Raw genomic sequence first — 26801 nt, forward strand, 5'->3', positions numbered from 1 at the left:
TGCCATCTCAGAGTTCCTGGTTTAATCCTGAGCTCAGGCTGCTGTCTGAATGGAGTTAAACAAGTTCTCTATATGTGGATCTCTTCCACTTTTTTAACAGTCAGGAAGTTGGACTGGCTCCTCTAAATGACTGAATAACGTATGAATGAGTGTGTATGAATGTACTGTATGTGTGTATGAATGAGTGTGTATGAATGTACTGTATGTGTGTATGAATGTACTGTATGTGTGTATGGTCTCCTGTAATGGACTCATCCACTGCTCCTGGGATTAAACTCTATATTGATCACAGCCATAAGCAGGATAAAGCAGCTCCACACCTCCATACACACCTAACAAACCTGAATGAAATAAACCTGAGGAAACTGCATACAGATCCTGTAATATAGAGAAAAATCATCCCTCTTCATTTCTCACATCACACCATGAAGCACAAATTACATTCACTTATTCACTCCACAATACTGTATATAATACTGCATTTTCTACATCTACAGCAAAACCTTCTTGGATAGAAGAAGAAAACATTAATAGAATGTAAAATGTTTATTCTGTAAATATTAGATACAGTATTAATGTATCTAATAAAACGGCTAAAAACTTTGCTAAAATAAATCATCTAATTAATTCTCAGTTTTTATTTATGAAAAGCGATTTTTTTTGTTTTCTCAACTTTTTTAACCATTTTAACTGTACCAACAGAGAAGAGAAGGGGGACGACACTAATGAAACATGATATGACTTTTCCTTTACTGTTAATAAAGTTCCTATGAGGAATCTAATTTTATGCTTGCTTTCCTACATGAAGACATAACAAAATTGGCGGCGAGGACGGTTTTTTTTTCTCTCCACATTAGTTCCTGAAGATGGCTTCAGTAAGTGCTCCTTTTCCAAATCATTTTTTGCCTTGCCCCGGTGAGCCTGCAATACCACTAGTAACATGGCTGAAGATGTTTCAAAACTATATGTTGGTAATTAATGCGACTGGAGATTCCTGGCCGGAAGCTAGAAAACGTGCTTTGCTTCTTCATTGTCTTGGAACTGAAGGTCAGAGACTGTTTTATACACTGCCTAATACTGGTGAGAGTCTGGCAGATGCTATTAAAGCTTTGGAAGAGCACTTCGTTCCAAAAGAAATGTGGTTGTGGAAAGACATGCCTTCAGGAAACGTGTACAGAGGACTGATGAAACTGTGGTGCAATACATAGCTGCATTAAGAGATTTGGGTACAACTTGTGAATTTGCTGATAATCTGGATGACATGCTGCATGACCAGGTAGTTGAAAACATTGCTAACCCTCGCATTCGTAAAAGATTATTAGTGGAGTCTAAACTGACACTGGAGACTGCTATTACAATAGCAACACAACTAGAGGCTGCTGATGCTCAGGCAAAATCAATGTCTACAAGCACCTCTGCTCCAGTACACGCCATACATACCACACCTGCATATGGACGACAGCGTCCGAAGGCCAAAGCACATACCTCTTCAAAGCCCTCAGCTTCTGCTTCAACAGCTCGGACATGCTTCCGCTGTGGCTCTGCTCGACATCTGGCAAACGCACAGAACTGCCCTGCTGCATCTGCTAAATGTAAGAATTGTAATAAGACTGGACATTTTGCAAGAGTTTGGCGTTCTGCTCCTACTCGTTCAGTTCATTCAATTGAATTACCAGAAGTCTGTGTTCTATACCTACCTGGACCTAGTGACCGATTAATGTGTGATGTAACCATAACAGCTACGCCTACTGCTACACCTGTGTCTCTGCAACTTACAGTTGACTCTGGCTCGTCAGTGTCCATAATGCCGAAACAACTGTATGACCAGCATTTCCGCACTGTGCCGTTAAAAGCTCCTACTGCCCGCTTAGTTACTTATCTACAAGAGCCAATTTCAGTACTAGGATGTTTACCTGCATCGGTCTCTAAATATGGCCTTACCTGTCCTGCACACTTCTTTGTCGTGAAAAATGGCACAGCTTTACTAGGCATGGACCTGATTAAGGGGCTCCAGCTTCGATTTGATGGTCACACTGTGCTGCTGCCGCCACAATCTGCTTCAGTCTGTTCCCTTTCCACCCTTACATCACAGCGCCCTGCAATGGGCTGTGTAAAAATTTACACACAAGGTTAATATTTCTGACTCTGTACCCCCTGTCAGACACAAACTGTGTCGCTTACCTTTCTCTGTGAGAAATGCTGTTTCCGCAGAACTGGATCGGCTCTTGCATGCAGGCGTAATTGAAAGAATTGACTCCTCTCCATGGGTTTCTCCTATTGTTGTGGTCCAAAAGAAAATGGGGGGATTCACATGTGTGTGGATTTGCGAGGGCCCAACAAGGCAGTTATAGTAGACAGCTATCAATTGCCACATATGGAGGAGATGATGACATTACTGCAAGGTGCGACTGTATTTTCAACTATAGACTTGGAAAGTGCATACCATCAGGTACCTCTTCATGAAGACAGCCGGGATCTCACTGCATTCATTACACACGAGGGTCTCTTCAGGTTCTGCAGGGTACCTTATGGTTTGGCATCGGCGCCATCTGCATTTCAAAAGATGATGGTTGTCATTCTAAAAGGACTCGAGAACATTGCAAATTATCTAGATGACATCATCGTGTGGGGACGCTCACCACAGGAGCATGATCAGGCGTTAGAGAATGTGCTACAACGTCTCAAAGATGCTGGGTTGCTGCTGAATGAGTCTAAATGTCAATTCAGAAAGCAGAGCTTGAAGTTTTTAGGACATGTGGTGACATCACAGGGTATTCAGCTGGATCAGGAACATCTCTCCGCAATAGTTGATGCTCCTGCACCATCAGATGCTGTACAATTGCGTTCTCTGCTGGGTCTCCCCTCATGGTACAACAAATTCATTCCCAATTTTGCTTCTGTATTGGTGCCTCTGCGTGCATGCCTTAAAGATGAGAGTGGATTTTGCTGGTCGGATGAAGCTGAACAAAGCTTGGCTGAAATAAAAAAGCTACTTGTACACAGTCCTGCTCTCGCATTGTTTGACCCAGAGCTGCCAGTGGTCATCTCTACTGATGTGTCTGCTTACGGATTAGGTGCTGTCTTCTCACAAGTATGCACTGATGGTCAAGAACGCACTGTCGCTGAAGAAGTGGAGGACCTACTTGTGGGGTCGCAAATTTACTCTGTGAACTAACGATCAAGCCTTAACGACGCTGTTGACCACAAAAGGGACTGATAGAGCTGGTATGCACATAGCCCGGTGGGCTGCTCGATTGCTTTGTTTTAACTACTCAGTTGAGTACCGTGCTGACTCTGAAAATCATACAGCAGATTGTTTATCACGCCTGCCCCTGCCTTTTACTTCGGATGCTGAGTCAGATACAGAGTCCGAGTTTGTTGCTTTACTAGCCACTGGCCCGACTGCCGTATCTCAGGAAGGAATTTGCTGCTGCATATGCTCGTTGCCCTGAACTATCTGCTCTGCGCACACAAATGGTGCGTGGCTGGCCTCCATCCTCCATGTTCTTACTTTAATGCACCACTAGATGGCACTCAAGCTTCCTGATAGAGGTTTACATGAGAGGAAAGAGGGAAGAAGAAGAAGAGAGAATGTTGTGCTGGTGAACGCATGTGATATGACTTTTCCTTTACTGTTAATAAAGTTCCTATGAGGAATCTAATTTTATGCTTGCTTTCCTACATGAAGACATAAAACATGTAGATATTTATTTTACATTAAGTGAATGATCTACGTTTGGAAACATTCAGGTATGTCAACACTATTTAATATAGATTGTGAGCAGACTGATGATCAAAGATGATCAGGTGAATTAAAATAAACCTTTCATAAAAATCCAGTACTAGCGGAAATTATGAAAAATATACCTGTAGTTACCACTAGAGGACAACAAAGACGTAGGTTTTACTTTTCAACCTTTGGCTCTTCTAAAGTTTCTTTCGGCTTCTCCCGTTAGGGGTCGCCACAGCGGATCCTCCGCACGTTTGATTTGGCATATGTTTTCGCTGGATGCCCTTCCTAACGCAACCCTCCCCAATTTATCCGGGCTTGGGACCGGCACTAAGAGTGGCTGGGGATGGTCCCCTGACCCGGGTCGCAGCGGTGGGAGCGCTGCGTCTTAACCACTAGACCACCAGGGGACCTATTTTCCTTAAAAGGAGAGGAGCTCTCGGAGACGCTCTGGGACAGAGAGGAGCTCTCTGTGGACTCCTGGAGCGGAGCTGAGCTCTCCTGGAGGTCCTGGGACGAAGCCGAGCTTTTCTGGAGGTGCTGGGACAAAGCCGAGCTCTCCTGGAGGTGCTGAGACGAAGCCGAGTTCTCCTGGAGGTCCTGAGAGGAAGCCGAGCTCTCCTGGAGGTCCTGGGACGACGCCGAACTCTCTTTAGGCCTCTGGAGCGGAACGGAGCTCTCTTCAGGACTCTGGAGCGGAACGGAGCTCTCTTCAGGACTCTGGAGTGGAACGGAGCTCTCTTCAGGACTTTTGAGTGGAAAATAGTCCTTCTGGAAACCCTGGGGTGGAACCTGCTCAGAATCGAGAGGGTGGCACAGCAGATACGCCGGATTCACCCCGAACATCCCCGTGAGAAGCTCAATGAAATGAGTACACGAACGGAAATCCCTCGAGCAGCTCCACAGCTTACTGGCGAGAGAGAGAGTCTCCAGACAAGAGGGAGATATGGCGCCTGATTTTAGCTGTTTCGGTGGTGTAAGAGGAGGGATAGAAGCTCATATATTTACCCACACTCCATACGAAAACGCTCCACTCCGCCATATCACCGGAAAAGCGAGCCGGGAATCCCATAAGACCCGCAGGGAGGCGTGGTGGGTGCTTCCGGGTGTTTCCAGAGGCGGAGCTTGGCCGTCGCTTCATCGTGGCACAGCGAATCCTCCATCCGAGATGCACAGGGAGGGGAAGCGCAGCCGGTACGGGATTCTGGAGTCTGGATGAAACGGATGAGAGAAGTCCTGTATGAACACCGAAACGCCAAAACATGCAGTGCAGGAAGTCCAACATAAACAATAACGAACGGGGAGTGAATGTGAGTGAGGGGTATTTGTAGGAGCAGGGTGGAGTGATGATAAGCTTCAGCTGTGCCTCCTTAAACCTGGAGCTTCAGAGAGTGGAGGCATGAGTGATGATGAGCTCCAGGTGTGCGTGGTTAAACCTGGAGCTCTAGGGAGAGCGGAGGCATAGAGAGCCACCAAAGGGGGCGTGGCAGGTGGATCCTTGACATTAGCAGTAAAATAAAGATTCATATGTGCACTAATTACAATTGAAACAAAGTAAACTTTGCCTTGGTTCATATTTTTATTTACATCATTATATAAAAACATTTTTTTAACTGTAAAAATGCTAATATTGAAAAAGGCACAAGAATTTTCTCAGTGTTTTTACTTGTACATCATATAATACATTATTACTACCAGGTGAAAAAATTAAAATCAGTGAATTCATGATGCATTTATTTAATAGAACATGTATTAATATATATATATATATATATATATATATATATATATATATATACAGTGCCCTCCACGATTATTGGAACCCCTGTTTAAGATGTGGTCGTGGACCTCTAAAATTCTCCTTTTCTTAAAACAACATAGAACCCAAATGCAAAAAAAGAGAAAAATCCAACCTTTTATTTAAGTACATCACTTTGGTGGTAAAAAAATCACACATTTAGAAAAAAAAAAACCTTGAAATCATGTGTGCACGATTATTGGCACCCTGATGTTAATACTTTGTACAACCTCCTTTTGCCAACAAGACAGCACTTAATCTCCTCCTATAACATTTCACAAGATTGGAGAACACAGAGAGGATTTTGACCATTCTTCTTTGCACAATCTTTCTAGATCATCCAGTGTCCTGGGTCCTCTCTTATGCACGCTTCTCTTTAGCTCACCCCACAGGTTTTCGATTGGGTTGAGGTCTGGGGACTGAGATGGCCATGGGAGGACCTTGAGTTTGTGACTGCTGAACCACTTTTGTGTAGATTTTGCCACATGTTTTGGATCATTATCCTGCTGAAAGACCCAATGACGACCCATCTTCAGCTTTCTGGCAGAGGCCATCAGGTTTTATTTAAAATATCCTGGTACTTCAAAGCGTTCATAATGCCATGCACCCTATCAAGGTTCCCAGGGCCTTTGGAAGAGAAACAGGCCCACAGCATCACAGATCCTCCACCATACTTCACGGTGGGCATGAGGTGCTTTCGGCATACTCATCTTTTGTTTTACGCCAGACCCACTTAGAGTGTTTGTTGCCAAAAGCTCAATCTTAGTCTCATCTGACCAAAGCACACGATCCCAGTTGAAGTCCCAGTACCGCTTAGCAAACTCCAGACGTTTATGTTTGTGAGTGTTAGTGAGAAAAGGCTTTTCCTTGCATGCCTCCCAAACAGCTTGTTGGCATGTAGAGAGCGTCTGATGGTTGTTTTGGAGACTCTGTGACCCCAAGATGCCACTCTTTGATGCAATTCTGTGACGGTGAGCTTGGGAAATTTTTTTACTTCTCTTACCATCCTCCTCACTGTGCGTTGTGGCAAGATAAACTTGGGACCTCTTCCAGCCTTGTTTGTCACTGTTCCAGTTGTTTTAAACTTCTTAATGATTCCTCTGACTGTAGATACCGGCAAGTTAAGGCGAGTGGCTATTTTCTTGTAGCCATTGCCTGACTTATGAAGGTCGACACACATCTGCCTTACTTGAATGGTGTGTTCTCTTGTCTTTGCCATGTTGACAAATGGGTAAGAGAATTAGGCCTCTGTGTCATGTCATATTTATACCCCAGGAAACAGGAAATCATGAATTACTAATTAAAAGTCCCTAGATACCCTGACCAACCTTAGCAACTACAGAAAATATATAAAAAAAAAATTAAATTTTTCAGAGGAATTGTTAGGGGTGCCAATAATCGTGGCACACATGATTTCAAGTTTTTTTTTTTTCTAAATGTGTGATTTTTTTTACCACCAAAGTGATGTACTTAAATAAAAGGTTGGATTTTTCTCTTTTTTTTGCATTTGGGTTCTATGTTGTTTTAAGAAAAGGAGAATTTTAGAGGTCCACGACCACATCTTAAACAGGGGTGCCAATAATCGTGGAGGGCACTGTGTATATATATATATATATATATATATATATATATATATATATATATATATATATATATATATATATATATATATATATATTTATTTATTTATATTTATTTATTTATTATTTAATTAGATTGAAAGTCTACTCCTTGTAATTCAGCTTGAGTTAATCTTACAAAGAAAAGAAGAAAACACAGCAGTACATATACAGTAGTGGAAGAACTGATACTGAGAAAACACAAAACACAATAAATGTTCACCACCATAATTCAGATAACAGCCAATGAACTTGTTTTTATTTTGCATCGATGCAAAAAATGTACTTCCTTTAACTCCAGTAACACTGAGCTTCTCACCAACCGCTCTGACTGCAGTCACCTTTACAAAAAATACAACCTACACTGGAAACTATTCCACTGCACATTTTCATTCTCAAATCCTGCAACTGAAACCATATTCACTCTCTGGATATAAAGCAAATGTCACTAGTGCATGTTCTAGCACACAACACACCTTCTAGTCTTTAGATTCTCAAACAATGCAGATTTCCATCTTTCACCTGATACTGTTTCATCTTATTCTATTCTGTCTGAATTAAACTCTACTATGGTATGATTTGTGTTAACGGAGGTCCAGCACGTATTGCTTTTTTTCTGAACAACCATTTGTGCTGATTTCTGTGCTTTTTAAAAGCATTGTTACAGTTACAGGAAATGTTTTGAGGTTTGAAGGTGCAGGTGACTACATTGGTACACATTTAATTCCCACATGTCAAATTATATTTTGCAGAAGGAAACTCAACCCTCAAACACTTCATCAACATTTTCTCTTGAACAATATATTTTTAAAGATTTATTTATTTATTTATTTATTTATTTATTTATTTATTTATTACATCATGTGGGCTTTATAACACACATGATAAATTTTACCTCATGAGGAGTTTTGCAGGCTTTAACTAAACAAATCCAGTCAGAACAATGAGGATGCTATAAAATGCAGAACAAATAACAGCATAACATTAAAATAACATTTCTGTATTATTTTAAAATCCACACAAAGCAATAAGCAATAATAAAATGCTGATTTGACAGTAAATGCATCCTCTTTTTGTAAATAAACTTTGTTCACTCCTCTATGACTGCATTCTCAATTCTGTCTTCATCAGTGTGAGCTGTTAAAGAAATTCACATCATTTATGGCAGAAAAGCAACCAGACTGCATTTGATCTCGTCCTGAACACAGTTTAAAGAGGGTTTGTTTTAATGCTTATGAATGAGAGTGAAGTGACGAGTGACAGTGATTCAGAAAAAAATGTTTTAGAAAATAAATATCCATTTAAGTCATCTTCAGTAACTGCAAAATATATCTGAGTTTCTTTATTAATTATTACAACCAGTTTATTACCAACTGTTTTATGCTTTTAAAATTTCACCTCTTAATTTTATACCTTAAAAGTTAAAGATGATCTAAAGGCTGTTAATATGATGGAAAAGTCAGAACATCTACTTATAGAATCCACTTCTGCACTATTGTTCCTATTTTTACTTCATGTACATTATGAAGGTGTGGTAAAGGAAGGTGGTGAAGGTAAAATAAAACTACAATTAAAGCATTTGTCAGATGCAAACTTTATATCATATCATACTCACAGTTACATTTTACTGTAAATACATTTTTATCATGTGCTTTAACACTGGTGTGGATTTGAGTGGAATGTTTTTCTTGCACTCATCAAAGTGACTCATTATGTGAAATGTAGAGATACTGAAAGAGTTCTTACCTCGAGCTCTGTAACATTTGACCAGCAGAATGATGGTGATCAGCAGATATGGAGATGCCGTCACTACACTACTGATCAGCATGAGCACTGAGAATGGAGCTTCTACATGTGATGGACCAGATACAGAATACAAAAATAATTAGACTATCACTTTATTCATGCTGAACTGAACATGTTTAACTCAAACTGCAGCACAAGTAAATCAATGCTTATTTCTACGCACAGGAATAATATGACATGTGAACACTCTGGATTTTGTACACAGATTTACATAAACTACACACTACAGCTTATATTATGTAGGGATACAGAGTTCAACTTATTAAGTTACAGTTAAATAAATAGTGATATGATTTCTGTGTAAAGCTGCTTTGAGACATTGTCCACTGTTAAAAGCTTTCTACAAAAAAAAAAAAAAGATAGAAATTAATGTTAAATTCTCACGTCTGACTGAGATCCAGCTTCTCGGTGACTCTCCTCTCTCTGGGTATTTACAGTGGTAGAAACCTTCATCTGACTTTGAGACTTTATGGATGATCATCTCTCCTGTAGTCTGGTTCTGGACGACTGATCCATCTTTATAGAAATCAGCTCGGAGGTTTGAGGGATTTGTGTTACGATATAAACAGTGTAGAGACAGAGGATGTCCCTCAGTCACAGGATGAACAGGACTCTCCAGAATCACATCACCATCTAGAACACAGAAAATCACATTTACAATATAAAAAAGGAAGATTTGGTAGAAAAATGTTCTTGTTTCTTCTTTTGAATGTAGGGAAGTTTTTTGGCACAATTTGTGTCTAGAATTGGAGAAGTCCCTGATGGTGCTGGTGGTTAAACATTAAACATAAATGAATTAGTGGCAGTAATCACCATAAACAGAGAGAAATCACATGTTCTCTGATGTCCCTGATTGATTATCAGTAATTGATTAATTGTATTATCATTATCAGTGTGAGTATGTAAGTGAACTTGTAGTCAGTTTGTAAAACATGACTTACACACATCCATACTCAGAATTACACAATAATATTTACTAATTAATGTAGAGAGGAAAATCAATTTCTTGAACAGTTTGTTGAATTGTAAACTACTGATGTTCTGAATATTCTGAAATGAAACATTTCTCTTTCTCTTTAACAGTAAACACACTACATGAAGACTCACCATGAACTGTGATGTTGACAGGATTACTGTTTTCTCCAGATTCAGACTCACACCAGTAAACTCCAGTGTAGGATGTGGAGAGGAAGCTGATGTAACATGTAGATCCTGTAACTGATCCCCACTGTGAACAATCTAACACTCCTTCACTGTCTGTGTATCGTCTCACTGTCCATCCAGTAGAGTTACTCTGGTCCTCACAGCTCAGTGAGAGAGAGTCACGAGTAAAGTGTTGAATTCTGCTGGGACTGATGATCAGAGACACTGGAGGAGATTCACCTTCAACACAGAAGAAACAAAAAATATATATATACAAATTGTAATGCAATGAGGATACAAGTGTGTGTGTGTGTGTGTGTGTGTGTGTGTGTGTGTGTGTGTGTGTGTGTGTGTGTGTTTGTGTGTGTGTGTGTGTTTAGAATGATGTCTATTATTTGATAATCAATGCCACATTCCACAACATGAGACAAACCACAGGTTTAACATGGAATAATCATCATAAAAGCTCACCCATTCTTCCTGCTTCTAACATCAACTTTGAGGACAAAATGTTTACTTGCTGTCTAATAAATAAATCCACTCACTAACAGGTGCCAGGATGAAGATCATCAGTGTTCTTCACTTCACCACTCAGAATGTTATAATGTTATGACTGATTGGTGTATATTTATTTCTCTGATACTTTTTAAACAAATCTATCATTTCATTTTATGACCAAGTTTAAATGTAAGAAACAAAATTAAAACTGAGGAAAAAAGAAAAATATTGCAATTGTCACAAAGATGTAAAAAATGGCATATACGGAAGATAAAATAGAGGATATTAATATAAACAGTGTTTAAGGTGAAAATAGGAATAGATGCACATGATCAGGGATCACATCAGCTCAGAACCATGACATTTCTCATCCTTGTTACAAAAGGTGAATTTATACTTCTGTCATTTACCCACCCTATTATTTATTACAGATACATTATACATACATTTCATCTTATACTTAAAAATGTATTTCTCTGATACTATTTAAAAACAGTTAATGTTCCTCACCAGAGATCCATAGAGGCTGTGGATTGCTGTACAGTATGTGACTGAATGGTTCTCCTCTCTCTCCTCTACACACATAAACTCCTGTGTGATGAAGAGCAGAAGGACTGAGAGTGTAGGAGCCTCAGATCCTCTGCTGTTGTTTAAGAGAAGCTCCACATACATGACATAGTCAGTATTTTTTATTTGAGTTACACCGTCTCTGTAGGGAACAACTGTGTACCAGCCGAATGTCCAGTATGTAGAGGAGTCTGTAACCTCACAGCTTAGAGTCACTGAGTCTCCTTCAGTCAGCCAGTTCTGTGGAAATACACTCAGTACTGCATGTGGTCTCTCTGTTACACAGGAAATACAATGTTTTTCCTCAGCAGACTTTTTGATTGAACAGTGATAGAAAATATCTTGAATGTATAATTGTGTCTAATGTGTCAACAAACCAAACTCACACCCACATCTTACAGTGTAACAGCATCACTGAAGATAAAAGATTTAATACTTAAACAGTTTAATAGTATAAAGTTTAATATTTCAACACCACTGATTCTGAGACTGGAAATAACAGAAGCTGAAATATTTTAAACACTGCATCTTTGAACTGCATTATAAATAAACACTGATTAAATAAATATAAAATACATTTCTCACGTCTGACTGAGATCCAGCTTCTCAGTGACTCTCCTCTCTCTGGGTGTTTACAGTGGTAGAAACCTTCATCTGACTTTGAGACTTTATGGATGATCATCTCTCCTGTAGTCTGGTTCTGGACGACTGATCCATCTTTATAGAAATCAGCTCGAAAGTTTGAGGGATTCGTGTTATGATATAAACAGTGTAGAGTCAGAGGATGTCCCTCAGTCACAGGATGGACAGGACTCTCCAGAATCACATTACCATCTAGAACACAGAAAATCACATTTACTATATAAAGCAGGAAGATCTAATAGAATTATGGTTTTGTCTCTTGAATGAAAGGAAGTTTTTTGGCACAATTTGTGACTAGGATTGGAGAAGTCCCTGATGGTGCTGTTTGCTCTGTACAGATATCTACTTTAGTGAAGAAGCTCAGTTTCACACTAAACTAATATTAACATCTGATGTGCTTCTTCAGACTAGTGGATGTTGTACTAATGAACAGATGACAGGAAATGAAAGTGATCTGGAAATATTTCATAATTAATGATGAAAATAAAGCAGACTGCAAACTGTGTTGTGTGAAAATATCAAGAGGAGAAGCTGCAGCATCTTCTACAATACATGTAACTTAACAAAACACATTATTCTGTTTAAATCTAATGTTTAATAGAGTGTGTAGGTGAAACTACTGAGTGTGTAGAGCAGCATCAGTGAACATGCAAGAATGAAGTAGTAATGAGTGTGTGCAGAGAAACAGTCACAGATGACAGCACTGAGCTCTATGCTCTTCCTCTCCACTCCATCATCTACATCTTTACTTATGAGTGAAGGTGAAACACACTGCACTTTGCAATTTAATGATGAAGCTCATTGATATAAAACAGGTTTCCACCTTGCACTCTACATTACAGACACAATTTAAATATTATAACATTAAACATGAATGAATTAGTGGCCGTAATCACCATAAACAGAGAGAAATCACATGTTCTCTGATGTCCATGATTGATTATCAGTAATTGATTAATTGTATTATTGTTATCAGTGTGAGTATGTAAGCAAACTTGTAGTCAGTTTGGAAAACATTATTTACACACATCCATACTCAGAATTACACAATAATATTTACTGATTAATGTAGAGAAAGAAAAATCAGTTTCATCTTGAACAGTTTGTTGAATTGTAATACACTTATGTTTTGAATATTTTGTAATGAAACATTTCTCTTTCTCTTTAACAGTAAACATACTACATGAAGACTCACCATGAACTGTGATGTTGACAGGATTACTGTTTTCTCCAGATTCAGACTCACACCAGTAAACTCCAGTGTAGAATGTGTAGAGGAGGCTGAATTTACATGTAGATACTGTAACTGAGCCCCACTGTGAACAATCTAACACTCTTTCACTGTCTGTGTATTGTCTCAATGTCCATCCAGTAGAGTTACTCTGGTCCTCACAGCTCAGTGAGAGAGAGTCAAGAGTAAAGTGTTGAGTTCTGCTGGGACTGATGATCAGAGACACTGGAGGAGATTCACCTTCAACACAGAAGAAATACCAAAAAAATATGTGTAAATTGTAATGCAATGAGGATACAAGTGTGTGTGTGTGTGTGTGTGTGTGTGTGTTTGTGTGTGTGTGTGTTCAGAATGATGACCCTGTCACCGGTTCACCACTGTTCCTTCCTTAGAGCACTTTTGATAGATAGTGACCACTACAGACCAGGACCATCCCACAAGAGCTGCAGTTTTGAGATGCTCTGACCCAGACATCTCGACATCACAATTTGTCAGACTCATTCTAATCTTTACGCTCGCCCATTTTTCCTGCTTCTAACATCAACTTTGAGAACAAAATGTTTACTTGCTGTCTAATAAATAAATCCACTCACTAACAGATGCCATGGTGAAGATCATCAGTGTTCTTCACTTCACCACTCAGAATGTTATAATGTCATAATGTTATGACTGATTGGTGTATATTTATTTCTCTTTTAAAACAAATCTATCAGTTTCTTTTCCTAGGTTCCCTGGTGGTCTAGTGGTTAGGATGGTTAGGAGTGGTTAGGAGGGTTGCTTTAGGAAGGGCATCCAGTGTCTTGCAATTGTTACAAAGGCATAAAAAATGGCATATACGGAAGATAAAATAGAGAGTATTATTATAAACAGTGTTTAAGGTGAAAATAAGAATAGATGCACATGATCAGGGATCACATCAGCTCAGAACCATGACATTTCTCATCATTTATGCAAAAGGTGAAATTGTACTTGTGTCATTTAACCACTTTATTTGCATTAACAAAAAAATTATACATTTATAGTTTTTATACTTATATTTATTTTCTTTTATATATATATATATATATATATATATATATATATATATATATATATATATATATATATATATATATTTTTTTTTTTATCCCGTAATTTCTGGACTATTAAACACACCCATATATAAGCCGAAATAAAGCTAAATTTGACAAAGATTTTTATTTTTAACATAAATAAGCCGCACCTGTCTATAAGCCGCATTCTACATTGAAACTAATCAACTTTACACAGGCTTTAACGAGACAGTAAATGCAATAGCGGTATTTTGGGAATAGCATGTGACTGCATTCTTCCGGTATTACTGCATGTGTGGAGACCGAGGATTATGTCCTTATTGTTTTCTGATGCTCATTTCTAAGTTTCTTTGACTAAACCGTAACGCTGTTGCCAAGAAAAATAAAAAAGCACAAGTTTTGAAAACCTGTCTGTGCTTATATGATTTCTGTTGCAACTGGAGTTAGTGAGCTCTCCCTTCACCCAGACTCGGCTTGTATCTAAACAGTAGCCGACCATAAAGTCATTGTACACTGTCTTTCTCCTTCCTTTCACAACTACAGTGGTATCTTAACCTACGAGTGCATTAATGTACGAGTTTTCCGAGGTACGAGCGGTCACTGGTCGATTTTTTGCTTTGTTACACGAGCAAAAAATTGAGATACGAGCTCGAGACGCCGCAGCTAGATGGCGAAGCGAAGCCAGAAAGCGAAGATTGTGACGAAAATTAAGATAAGCAAATAAGAAAAAGTAAACATTTTTAAGTTTAGGGATACGTAGTGTACAGAAGTGATAGTAAAAAACGAGTTTTCCCTCCGCCTCCGCTTATTGCCTCTACCCCCTTACACACACACACACACACACACACACATACACCCCCCCCAACGTTTTCGTTAGCTCAAGTTGTCTCATCTCCAAACCTCAAACCTCATTATATCTTTACATACTCTTTCTATTATGGTTTTATACAAGATTTGTTATTTAGAAATGTTTTTTAAAAACAGTTAATTTTCCTCACCAGAGATCCATAGAGGCTGTGGTTTGCTGTACAGTATGTGACTGACTGGTTCTCCTCTCTCTCCTCTACACACATAAACTCCTGTGTGATGAAGAGCAGAAGGACTGAGAGTGTAGGAGCCTCCAGATCCTCTGCTGCTGTCTAAAAGAAGCTCCACATACATGATAAAGCCATGAGTATTTTGTGTTGCAGTTAATCCGGCTCTGTAGGGAACAACTGTGTACCAGCTGAATGTCCAGTCTGTAGAGGAGTTTGTAACCTCACAGCTTAGAGTCACTGAGTCTCCTTCAGTCAGCCAGTTCTGTGGAGATACACTCAGTACTGGATGTGGTCTCCCTCCTGCACAGATATTAAGCAGGCTTTTTAAATGAACAGTGATAGAAAATATCTTGAATGTATAATTGTGTCTAATGTGTCAACAATCCAAACTCACAGTCACATCTTACAGTGTAACAGCATCACTGAAGCTTAAGGATTTAATACTTAAACAGTTTAATAGTTAAAAGTTTAATACTTCAACACCACTGATTCTGTACACGTGTACACTACTGACAGGAGTGAAGTGTCTTTATATCAGTTACACACACTTTTAATAATAAAACTTTTAAGCTCTAAAGATGAATCTTATTAATCTTTGTTACAAAACGCTGATACAAAACTTTACCATAACAACTGCATGTTTTTTGTTCATTAACCTGATGCAGTATCTTTTATGAGGGAAAGATAATGTGAAGGATTATATATACAGTCCCTGTACTGTCTCTGAATGAATTTTCTCTCTTATTCTGTTTCTATGGAAACAATAACATTAGAATATGTGCACTGAGCTGCTGTTATAGAAAATAATAATATTAATATTTTATTTTTAAATAATTTTACAATTTTGTTATTAAAATAATTTCTGCATTTCTCTGTTTCCATACAGACATAAACATGTTTATAAGAGATTATGACTGTGTTCATTAATTTTGAGGTGGTTTATTTATTGATGAATAATACCTGCTCTTCAAGATTATTTAAAACATTATAGAATAACATGAAATTGCAATAATTATGAAATATTTGTTATTCAAATACTGTACAACATTAAACCTCTTAAAAGTTTTGAATCATTACATACCTTTTACTGTAACATTAACAGGTTCACTGAACTCTGTGTAGTAGTCATGGTAGTTGAAGTAGTTTCTTTTGAGTGCACGACACCGGTACTCTGTTTCTCCTGCATTATTGACTGTCACTTTAAATGACTTTGCTTTTTCTATTCAGAAGCTGAAACCACTGATTATAATAGAAAAACCTCCATCCAGTCGTCTCCTGCAGCTCACAGCTCAGAGTGATGGTGTCTCCAGTGTAGATGGAGCTCTGAGGAGTCACTCTGATAGTCGGTTTGAGTTTAGCTGTTAGTATGAAATGATGAAGGTGTCAAAGCTGTGTTTCACATTAGTGATACTATGTTTACATATAAACATGTTAACATAAAATATATTTAATATATGATTAAAAGTTTATATTGTACAATTGCTACAAATGTTTGATTTTTGACCACTAGGGGTCACTAAATAATTTCGAGGGGTCGCTAAGTGCACTTTTTTTATTTTACAATTGATCAGAGCCGGACAGTAATGGAGTAAATTTACTTGAGTACAGTACTTAAGTACAATTTTGAGGGATCTGTTCTTTACTCGAGTATCATTTTTGGGGCGTACTCATGACTTTACTTAAGTACATTTGAGAGGCAAATATTGTACTCTTTACTCCGCTACATTTCTTCCCATAACCGTAAGTATGCATTACTTCTAAAAAAAAAAAAAAAAAGGAAAAAAGAAAAAAATTCAAAAACCCTCAATTTGTTGTTTCCCTCTCAAACGTGATTGGATTGTGCAGGCGCCAATGCTTGGGACAGCCCATCAGCAATCACCTTCAGCTTTGCGCCAAAGTCAACTGCATGATCAGATTTAGATGAGACGAAACCATGGACGAAACAACAGTGGATGAAGACGCAGCAGGTCCATCCCGGGAATGTGCCAACCTGTAGCCACACCTCGCCAGACTATTTGAATTTTCTGAAGAAATTAATGATAATTTTCGCTTCAAGTGTTTGCTGTGTTTACCAAAACAGAATTTTATCAACGCCTACAAGAATTCATCAACTTGCAGAAGCATGTTAAGGTACGTAACATTGAAATAAACTTCCTTACATTTCTTCTAAGCTAGAGTCTAGCTACAGAAATGTGAACTAAATGATTGGCTAGCTGCGATAATGCAGCTTTTTACATTCTCGGTTACGTTTGAGTAGTCGAAGCCACATGCACCCGCCAATTTGCCATTCAGATGGCTAACTTTGGCCTGACAATAGTTAACATACTGTAAGCGAGGCAAGCTAATCGTGGTGTAACATAGATAATAATCAAATCAACTGAAGTCCTCATGTTTTGACATGAATCTGACAAATAGAGAGAGCATATATTTTCTAGTCTGAGCTCGAGTATGAAATGTATTTTCTACCATACAAAAATGTTAAAGCCTAATTAGTTCTATGCTAGTTGCAAGCAGGGCATTTTCAGTTCACTTATTTCACCAGAGCGAATAACTAGAGCTAGCCTTATTTGGCTATTTAAAAAAATAACAGTTCAGCTGGCCTAGACAGGATTACAATAGTGTTTGTTGAGGCTTAACCCCTTGAGCGGCAGGGATCACTGGTGATCCCAGATTATTGTTGATCAAAATTAATTACTCGTCAAAACATCACACTCTTACTTGATCTGGACAAACTCAGCATCACAAGAAAGGTTTAAGACTCCAGCTTCGATATTTGACCACTGTTTATGATTAAACTGGTTTGCAGTGACATTAATTTCTAAATGTATGCCAGGAGTGCAAAATAATTAATCTGTAAAGTTCATTATTTTGAATAGAAATCATCACTCATAAAATATTCATTCTCGTCTTCTCCAGTTTATTTGTGTTCAAATACATAAAATATACAGAATCCACCAGAGCTATTAGTACAATGGTGCGCATATTTGGAGAAATAATGATTAATTATCACGTTAGTAAAATATTTACTCATACAGAATAACATTTCTATTCATTTTCCACTGAATTATGCGATCAAACAGCGAACGGAGCGAGATGTTTGTCTCCTCTTCCTGATTTGCGTCAGATTTGACCTCAGAGCTCTATCATTTGCTGTACAGCTGTCAATCATCTCACGTGGTTTAACGTTCTGCATGACGCGTCCTGTGTACACTTTCTCATTCTGGACATATCTGTGATGATAAAGCGAAAGTGACATTTCTTCACCGAAACAAGAAGCTAATAAATGCACGATTGAAGTATAGGTGTTTTGTGTGTTATTTTAAATGCGATTTGGGGTATTTTATATGAAGAAAGAATAAAGGCAAGGGTAAGCATAGCCAATAGCTTCATATAAAATGCTAACGTTAACTGTTAAATATAACATATTTCAAAATCTTTTTTGACTTTTGAACATTTTAAACCGTGACCGAATATGATACAAATACTCGATGGTGTTTTAAAGTGAGCTTTAAATAAAAGTGTAATATTAATAAATTAAATTGTGTCATGTAGCTTGAGGTTACTTGTTGTGCTAATGCACCTTGTGGCAGGAGCTTTCTTTTCCAAAATATAATATTTTTTTTTTAAGAATTCGCAGTTAAAGTTCCAATAATAGTTTTTTGTTGTTTGATTTAAGTTAATAGGTGGATTATTCATGTATAGTGGGATGACAGAAGGTGTAAATGGACAAGCATTATGCCAGAAGAAAGGCTATAATGGCTGAATTCAAACAAAATAAGGATAAAAGAATAATGAAGATTATGTCTCATACTGACAAAGGTCCACTTTGCTGGTCGACGTGAATTAAAGTTAGTTGCACCAGTAAAACCAATTTAAAAATTTAGTCTGGAGCCATTGGAAAATTATAAACAACCAGCACTTCATAATTAATAATACTATGTAGACTACATGATGCGTATCTTTTCTAATATTTATTAGTTTATTATAGTGTAAACTGAAATATTATACTGTGTTTTACAGAGAAGACATGAGACACATCTGGAGGAATACTGTCAAATAACTTCAACAGCCTGCAAAAGGCCATCAGAAGGTGGAACAGGTTTCAATGCGAAACAACTGAAGCTGCTGGAGACCAAGCAGGTGTCTCAGAAGACGCAAATGTGGGTGCAAAAAATCCATTAAAACTCTAGCCGAGGTTTGTCGGAGCGTTGCCATTGTTCTATTGCCTTGTGTGCAAGTGAGAAATGTTAAATAAAGCAACATGATCAAAAGATGAAAATGACTTGATTTTACTTTGAATTCCTTTTACATTCTCCAAGGTATTAACATTAACATTTTTCATAACTCCATGTAGGACGTTTCTGTACATAAATGTAAGCACTGTGGCAGTAGTAGTGCAATATTTAGAAAATTTACTCTTGTACTCTTAATACTCAAGTACTTTTAAAAACAAGTACTTATGTACTTTTACTTAAGTAGACATCTGACTGTAGTACTTATACTTGTACTTGAGTAAAATTTAGCAAGGGGTACTTTTACTTTTACTCAAGTACTGAAGCTGTGTACTCTGTCCGCCTGTGCAATTGATGAACATAATTAATTTATAATACTTGTAAATATTTCTAAAATAATTCATACATAAAATAAGACATTTCCTTAATGTCAAAAAGTTTTGCAGCATATTGCAAGAGTGGGAACATACAGACGTAGCTCTAAAAAGACGTATAAATAAATAAAAAAAAATTATTAAAATAATTGCCCTAAAATGAAAACAAGGACTTATTTGGACAGAAATTTTTAATTCAGTTTCATAGTAGCAATAGACAAGATGAGATTTTATAGTGTGTAATCTGTATCCAATCTCAAACCCTAAATATTCAGACCCAGAGTCTACATTAAATAACTTTTAACTAATAAATAAGGGCATTATTTTTTCTTAATTGTATTATTATTACTTATTTCAATCAGGAATCCAAGAAAAGGCATGAAAAACATGCATATCTTAAAATAAGCAAATAGTTATTATTTAATGTTATTGATGTGTTTTAGCTGATGTATGTTTATAGCTTTTAGAAATATATTAATCCATTAATTCTCAGATTAAATTATGTTAATGTTAAATGATTTTAATTTGCTCCAGTTTTTTGTTGATTAGTTAAAAAGCAGAGCCTGAAAACAAAAGTCTGTCCTTGTGAACACATATACAGTGGGGCAAAAAAGTATTTAGTCCAACACCAATTGTGTAAGTTCTCCCACATAAAAAGATGAGAGAGGCCTGTAATTTTCATCATAGGTACCCTTCAACCATGAGAGACAAAATGAGAAAAAAATATCCAGAAAATCACATTGTCTGAATTTTAAAGAATTTATTTGCAAATTATGATGGAAAATTAGTATTTGGTCACCTACAAAAAAGCAAGATGTAACTTGAACCTGTAACTTCTTTAAGAGGCTCCTCTGTCCTCCATTTGTTACCTTTATTAATGGCACCTGTTTGAATTCGTTATCAGTATAAAAGACACCTGTCCACAACCTCAAACAGTCAGACTCCAAACTCCACTATGGCTAAGACCAAAGAGCTGTCAAAGGACACCAGATACAAAATTGTACCCTGCACCAGGCTGGGAAGACTGACTCTGCAATAGGTAAGCAGCTTGGTGGAAAGAAATCAACTGTAGGAGCAATTATTAGAAAATGTAAGACATACTAGACCACTGATAACCTCCCTTGATCTGGGGCTCCACACAATATCTCACCCCATGGGCCAAAATGATCACAAGAACGGTGAGCAAAAATCCCAAAACCACACAGGGGGACCTAGTGAATGACCTGCAGAGAGCTGGGACCAAAGTAACAAAGGCTACCATCTGTAACACACTATGCAGCCAGGGACTCAAATCCTGCAGTGCCAGACGTGTCCCCCTGCTTAAGCCAGTACATGTCCCGTCTGAAGTTTGCTAGAAAGCATTCGGATGATCCAGAAGAGGATTGGAAGAAATAGACAGATGTGTTTGATATTTACATTAACAGATTAAAATCTTTGTCTGTTATTTGTTCATCAGATATATGAAAAAATTAGTTGGCATTCTTTTTTTAATTATTTTGTTAATATTTTGGGGAGGGTTTAGCAGTTAAAGTATGTTTCAATGTTAAAATAGGGGTCTCCTGATAAAAAGGCTGGGAACTGCAGTATATGACTAGTTTGGAATGATGATTTACATTTTGGTTGGTTTGAAGAATTCATAAGAGTGTCGACTCAGAGTCTGTTAGAACTCATAAAAAAATAATGCTAGCTTTACTTTCAAATCCTTATTACTTTGTCCAAACATGTATGAGGTGATTTAAAATGTTTCCAGATTAGTTTTGTAACATGCCATCAGCTGATGCCAATCTGAACACATGCATTTCCACGTCTGTAATTTCATCAGGGACAGCAAGAGCAAACGTGTTATTTTACATGAAACTGGGCAAATCTTCCAGAGACGTTTGACATGATTTTGTAAGGTTATTGTAATTTACGGGCCATTCAAAATGTTTTGAGTGTCACGTGCGCTTCAAGAGCTAAAGAACATCAGTGGAAGATGACAAGAGACCAGGAAGACCTACAACAACCTCAACTCCTGAAAATGTCAAAACCATTCGTCAACTCTTGCATGATGATTATCGGAAAACAATTCACAACATTGATGCCATTGTCGTTGTGTCATACTGTGGTGTAAAAACACACCTTGCCCTGTTACACATTGTTACAGATGAGGCCACAAATAACAAATACATTTAAACTTATTTTGAGAATATTTAAAACATAAGAGAATTAACATAAAATTGCAATATTTTTATTCACACATCCCCTAAACCTGTTTAAAAACAAAAGGAAAATATGATATGTCACAATTAACATTTGGTACTAAATCCATTTTGTACATTTATTAAACTGTATGAGTTCCAGGACCAGATAAACTATTTATACAGTCTATAACAATGTTGTCTCAATTACAGTTCATCTGTGCTTAACACTCATAACATATACAGTGGAACCTCGGGTTACGAACGCCCCGGCATACATATAATTCAGGTTACGAATCGCAGTTCATAAAAAATGTTGCCTCTAGTTACGAGAAATATTTTAGGATACGAGCGTTGCGCACGGAAAAATCGCAGGCAGGTTAGTTTTTTACGTATCGCCACGTGCTCTCGCTGCGCTCTCGTGCAGCACATACACATCCGCTCTTTTATATGATACGATTTCAATATAACATGTTAAAAGTAAATAATATTGGTGAATATTGGCGTTATTTTTTTTTTAAGAAACACCTTTTGGGTGTCCAGAACGAATTACCGAAGTTTCTATTCATTCTTATGGGAAAATTTGTATCGGGATACAAGCTTTTCAGGTTAAGAGTAAAGTGATGGAACCAATTAAACTCGTAACCCGAGGTTCCACTGTACATATATCTAGATATATAGTATGTGTATCTGTGTAAAGACCACCAGCTAATTAGTGTTTACTTTTTAAAATTTTAATCACATTAATTAATCATGATATCGTAACTTACAGTATTTATTGTGAATTCACAAAATAAAAAGGTACAGAATATAAAGAATAATTAATAAATAAATCACCTTGAGCATGAGCCACTGGTAAAAGTGAAAACAGCACTGAAAAGGGAACAGAAACAGAAAGTAAATTCAGTCATCATTTCTTGTGTGTTTCCACATGCTGAGGAGAAAAGTATGATATTTCCTTAAAAGTTAATATCTAGTGATACCTGCTTGAAGAAACCTTATTCCTTAGTAGTTGAGCTGCACATTTTGCTGAATCTCTTCAAATATGTTTAAAAATATCAGCTGAGGTAGAAGTAAATGAAAGGTACCTCAGAATCTGCTCAAGAAGAGCTGCTAGACTGTAGGATAGATGACATTCTGTTGTTGAATCTTGATTGACTATTATGCAGTTACTCTAAACATTCACTAGCTAGCAGCCTAAAGCATAAAGCTTATAACATATAGCTCCTTAATTTAAGGAATAGGCAAAAATAAAAGAGACTTGTTCATTGTTAATGTATTTGTGTTCCATTTACATAAAAAAAAAATCTGGTCATGAGCCACAGCTGTACACCTGTAGGTGTGACCTACATACATAGTTATTTACATTTACATTTGTGGCATTTAGCAGATGCACTTGTCCAGAGCGACGTACAAAGTGCTTTGAGTCTCTAGCAATAAATAAATCTACGCTGGTACACTAGATTACAAACTTATGATAATGACTGTGATAAAATCAACGTGCTCACATTAAACTTGTAGTGCAATAGTCAAAAACACATCATAAAATCAATTTCTTTCTTTCGGCTTCTCCCGTTAGGGGTCGCCACAGCGAACCATCCACATGTTTGATTTGGCAAATGTTTTTACGCTGGATGCCCTTCCTAACACAACCCTTCCCATTTATCCGGGCTTGGGACCGGCACTAAGGTTTGTGCAACCCTAATGGCTGGGGTTGGTTCCCTAACCGGGGATCAAACCCGGGCCACAGCGGTGAGAGCGCCGCATCCTAACCACTATACATCATAAAATCACTTATGGTGTGTAAATCAATTACCACAGAGAGATTTACAGTTCATTTAGAAAGTATTCAGACCCCTTAACTATTTTTTTTTTCTTCATTAATCTGCACTCAGTACCCCAAAATGACAAAGTGAAAAGTTCTAAAAATGGTTGCAAATGTCTGAAAAGGGAAAGTTATAAATCAGATACATACACAAGTATTCAGACCCTTTGCAACAACGCATGAATTCTAGCTCAGGTGCCTCCCATTTCTCTTGATCATTGCCGAAATGTTTCTACACCTTGACTGGAATCTACCTGAAAAGTTTATTAATTGGACATGAGGTTTAAAGGCACACAGCTCTCTATAAAATGCCTAAAAGTTGACAATGCATATCAAAGCAAAAACCAGCTATGAGGTAAAAGGAACTGCCTGCATAATTCTCAAATGAAAAAAAGTATGGCACAACCAGGACTCAGTAAAACTGAGCATCGAGGGAGAAGATCCTTAGTAAGAAAGGTAAACAAGAATCTGAGTCACTCTGACTGAGCTCCAGAAATGCTGTGTGGAGCTGGGACAAAGTTTCAGAAGAACAACCATCACTGCAGCCCTCCACTGATCTGTGCTTTATGGCAGATTCCTTAGTGCAAAATATTCCTTTATGGCAGATTCCTTAGTGCAAAATAGGCAAAAGCTCATTTTAAGTTTGCAAAGAAAATCACCTAAAAGGTTTTTTCACCTAAAAGATTCTCTGGCACGATGAAACCAATATTGAACTGTTTCACCTCCATTCTAAATGTTTTGTCGGGAGGAAACCAGGCATGACTCATCACCTGCCCAATACAACCCCGACAATGAAGCACGGTGATGGCAGCCACATGCTGTGGGGGTGTTTTTCTGCAGCAGGGCCAGGGCAACTGGTAAGGGTTGCGTGAAAGCTGAATAGAGCAAAGTGCAGAGAACTCCTCTCTAAAATCCTAACTAAACAGCTAACTAATGAGTGTTGAATAATGTATAGCTGTATAATCAGATGGGCCACAACATTTGAAGATCACTCCTGTTAGCCAAAGGAATCGAAACCTGAAATGGTCACAAATTCACCTTAAATGTTTAGAAAATATGACCTGTGAACAAATATATATAAATATTGATTTTGATGCATGATGCAAGGTTTTTATACAGTATGTGACTCAACAGTCACATTTCAGCAACCATTTTAGTATAATCTTCTGAAGGGACAATACTATAAAAATAAAACTTGGATATAACTTTGGTTAATTGTTTGTTTTTTCTCAAGGTTTCTTCATTATGTCATCACAGGAAGATTTTTCTTGCCACAGTCGCCACCAGCTCACTCATTAGGAACAAACTTACACTTAAAGAACAATCTTATTATGACAATGTCCATTGTTAAAAGCACTACACAAATACAAATGAAGTGAATTGAAATGAAATTAGATATATTTAGATAGATTAGATATATAATCCGCCCGTGGAGACCTTTTTGTCTATGGAAAAAATTACGGAAATTTACATGTATTCTGCCAAGACCAGCCGCCACTTACGTGGATGTTAAAATAGAGGCGCAGTAGTGCGTTATGTTTTCCAACCAATCACTACATCGCAAAACCTTATTCGCTGCTTACCTTTTCTACTTCCGTTTACAGTCAATGAGATGATATAACACCATCTAGTGGTGGAGTTTTTAAATGGTTTGCTGCTTGTTCAAGACTTGATTTAAGACATGAACATAACACAAGAGCTCCACAAATCAGAATATCATCTGCAAACATCATAGTCCAGGGAGACTCCTGTCTGACCTCGTTCATCAACCTGTCCATCACCTCTCTGCAAACAGGAAAGGGCTCAGGGCTGATCTTTGATGCAGTCCAACCTTCACCTTGAACAAGTCTGTCGTTCCTACTGCACACTTTACTGCTGTCACACTGTCCTCATACATGTCCTGCACCACCCTCACATACTTCGCTGACACACCTGACTTCCTCATACAATACCACAGATGGTCACCTCTTCTCTCAGCCTGGCTTCCACTACTCTTTCCTATAACTTCATGGTGTGACTGATCAACTTAATTCCCCTGTAGTTACTGCAGGTCTGCACATCTCCCTTATTCGTAAAGATTGGTACCAGCACACTCCTTCTCCATTCCTCAGGCATCTTTTCACCTTCCAGAATCTTGTTAAACAATCTGGTTAAAAACTCCACTGCATCTCTCCTAAACATCTCCATGCTTCTAACGGTATGTCATCTGGTCCAACCGACTTTCCACTCTTCATCATCTTAATCGCTGCTCTCACTTCCTCCTTACTAATCCTGCTTCACCAACTCCACATCATCCAAACTTCTCTCTCTTTGATTTTCTCAACACACTTTCCTGACTAGTAAACACATTTCCATCTCCATCCTGTATTGCTCTAACTTGCAGCACATCCTTCCCAACTCGGCCCCTCTGCCTGACCAATCGGTACAAATCCTTTTCTCCTTCCTTAGTGTCCAACCACTCATACAGCTCCTCATATGCCATTTCCTTGGCTTTTGCCACATCCCTCTTTACCTGCTGCCGTATCTCCTTGTACTCCTGCCTACTTTTCTCATCACTCTGTCGATAACACTTGTGTTTTGCCAACATCTTTCTCCTTCTGCTCTCCTGCACGTCCTCATTCCACCACCATGTTTCTTTGTCTTCCTTTCTATTTCCAGATGTCACACCAAGTACATTTCTAGCTGCCTCCCTCATCACTCCTGCAGTAGTTACCACAATTAAGAATTTCATACAAGCTGCATATTGACTATAAAATATATAAATTTTTTATTTATATATTATTGTCTCTTAAAAACATACAAAAATGGTTGCTGAAATTGCGGTGTACACACTTGTGTGACATAATAATATATATTAGTTGCAGAAAACCAAAAGTTACACAACAACTTGTGTCTGCTCTCATGCCCTTGTAAAACTGTATAATGTTTAAAACTATAGTCGACAATAATAATGATACTCTCCGTTTGCTAAGGATGCAGTGAGTGGTTTGTATAGTAAAAGTATTGTGTTCCTAATTAAGTGACCAGTGAGTGGGTCTCCAACTGACTTTGAAAAAGGTGCCAGTGC

The 26801-nt window shown here is 37.8% G+C and overlaps 1 protein-coding gene and 2 long non-coding RNA genes across 3 annotated transcripts in view; 1 reads left to right on the forward strand and 2 right to left on the reverse strand.

Moving 5' to 3' along the window:
• The window catches only part of LOC124386907 (carcinoembryonic antigen-related cell adhesion molecule 5-like), a 403644-nt gene that overhangs the window by 341518 nt on the left and 35325 nt on the right, over positions 1-26801 (forward strand). The window lies entirely within an intron of this gene.
• The window catches only part of LOC124386918, a 48797-nt gene that overhangs the window by 3122 nt on the left and 18874 nt on the right, over positions 1-26801 (reverse strand). The gene's annotated exons all lie outside the window — the stretch shown is intronic.
• Positions 15193-16308, reverse strand: LOC124386922. Its single transcript, XR_006926054.1, has 3 exons — positions 16205-16308; positions 15309-15423; positions 15193-15225 (listed from the first exon to the last, which is right to left on the reverse strand). It is a non-coding gene; the product is annotated as an uncharacterized LOC124386922 (long non-coding RNA).

The sequence above is a fragment of the Silurus meridionalis genome, chromosome 6, assembly GCF_014805685.1.
Source record: "Silurus meridionalis isolate SWU-2019-XX chromosome 6, ASM1480568v1, whole genome shotgun sequence".
Classification (NCBI taxonomy): domain Eukaryota; kingdom Metazoa; phylum Chordata; class Actinopteri; order Siluriformes; family Siluridae; genus Silurus; species Silurus meridionalis.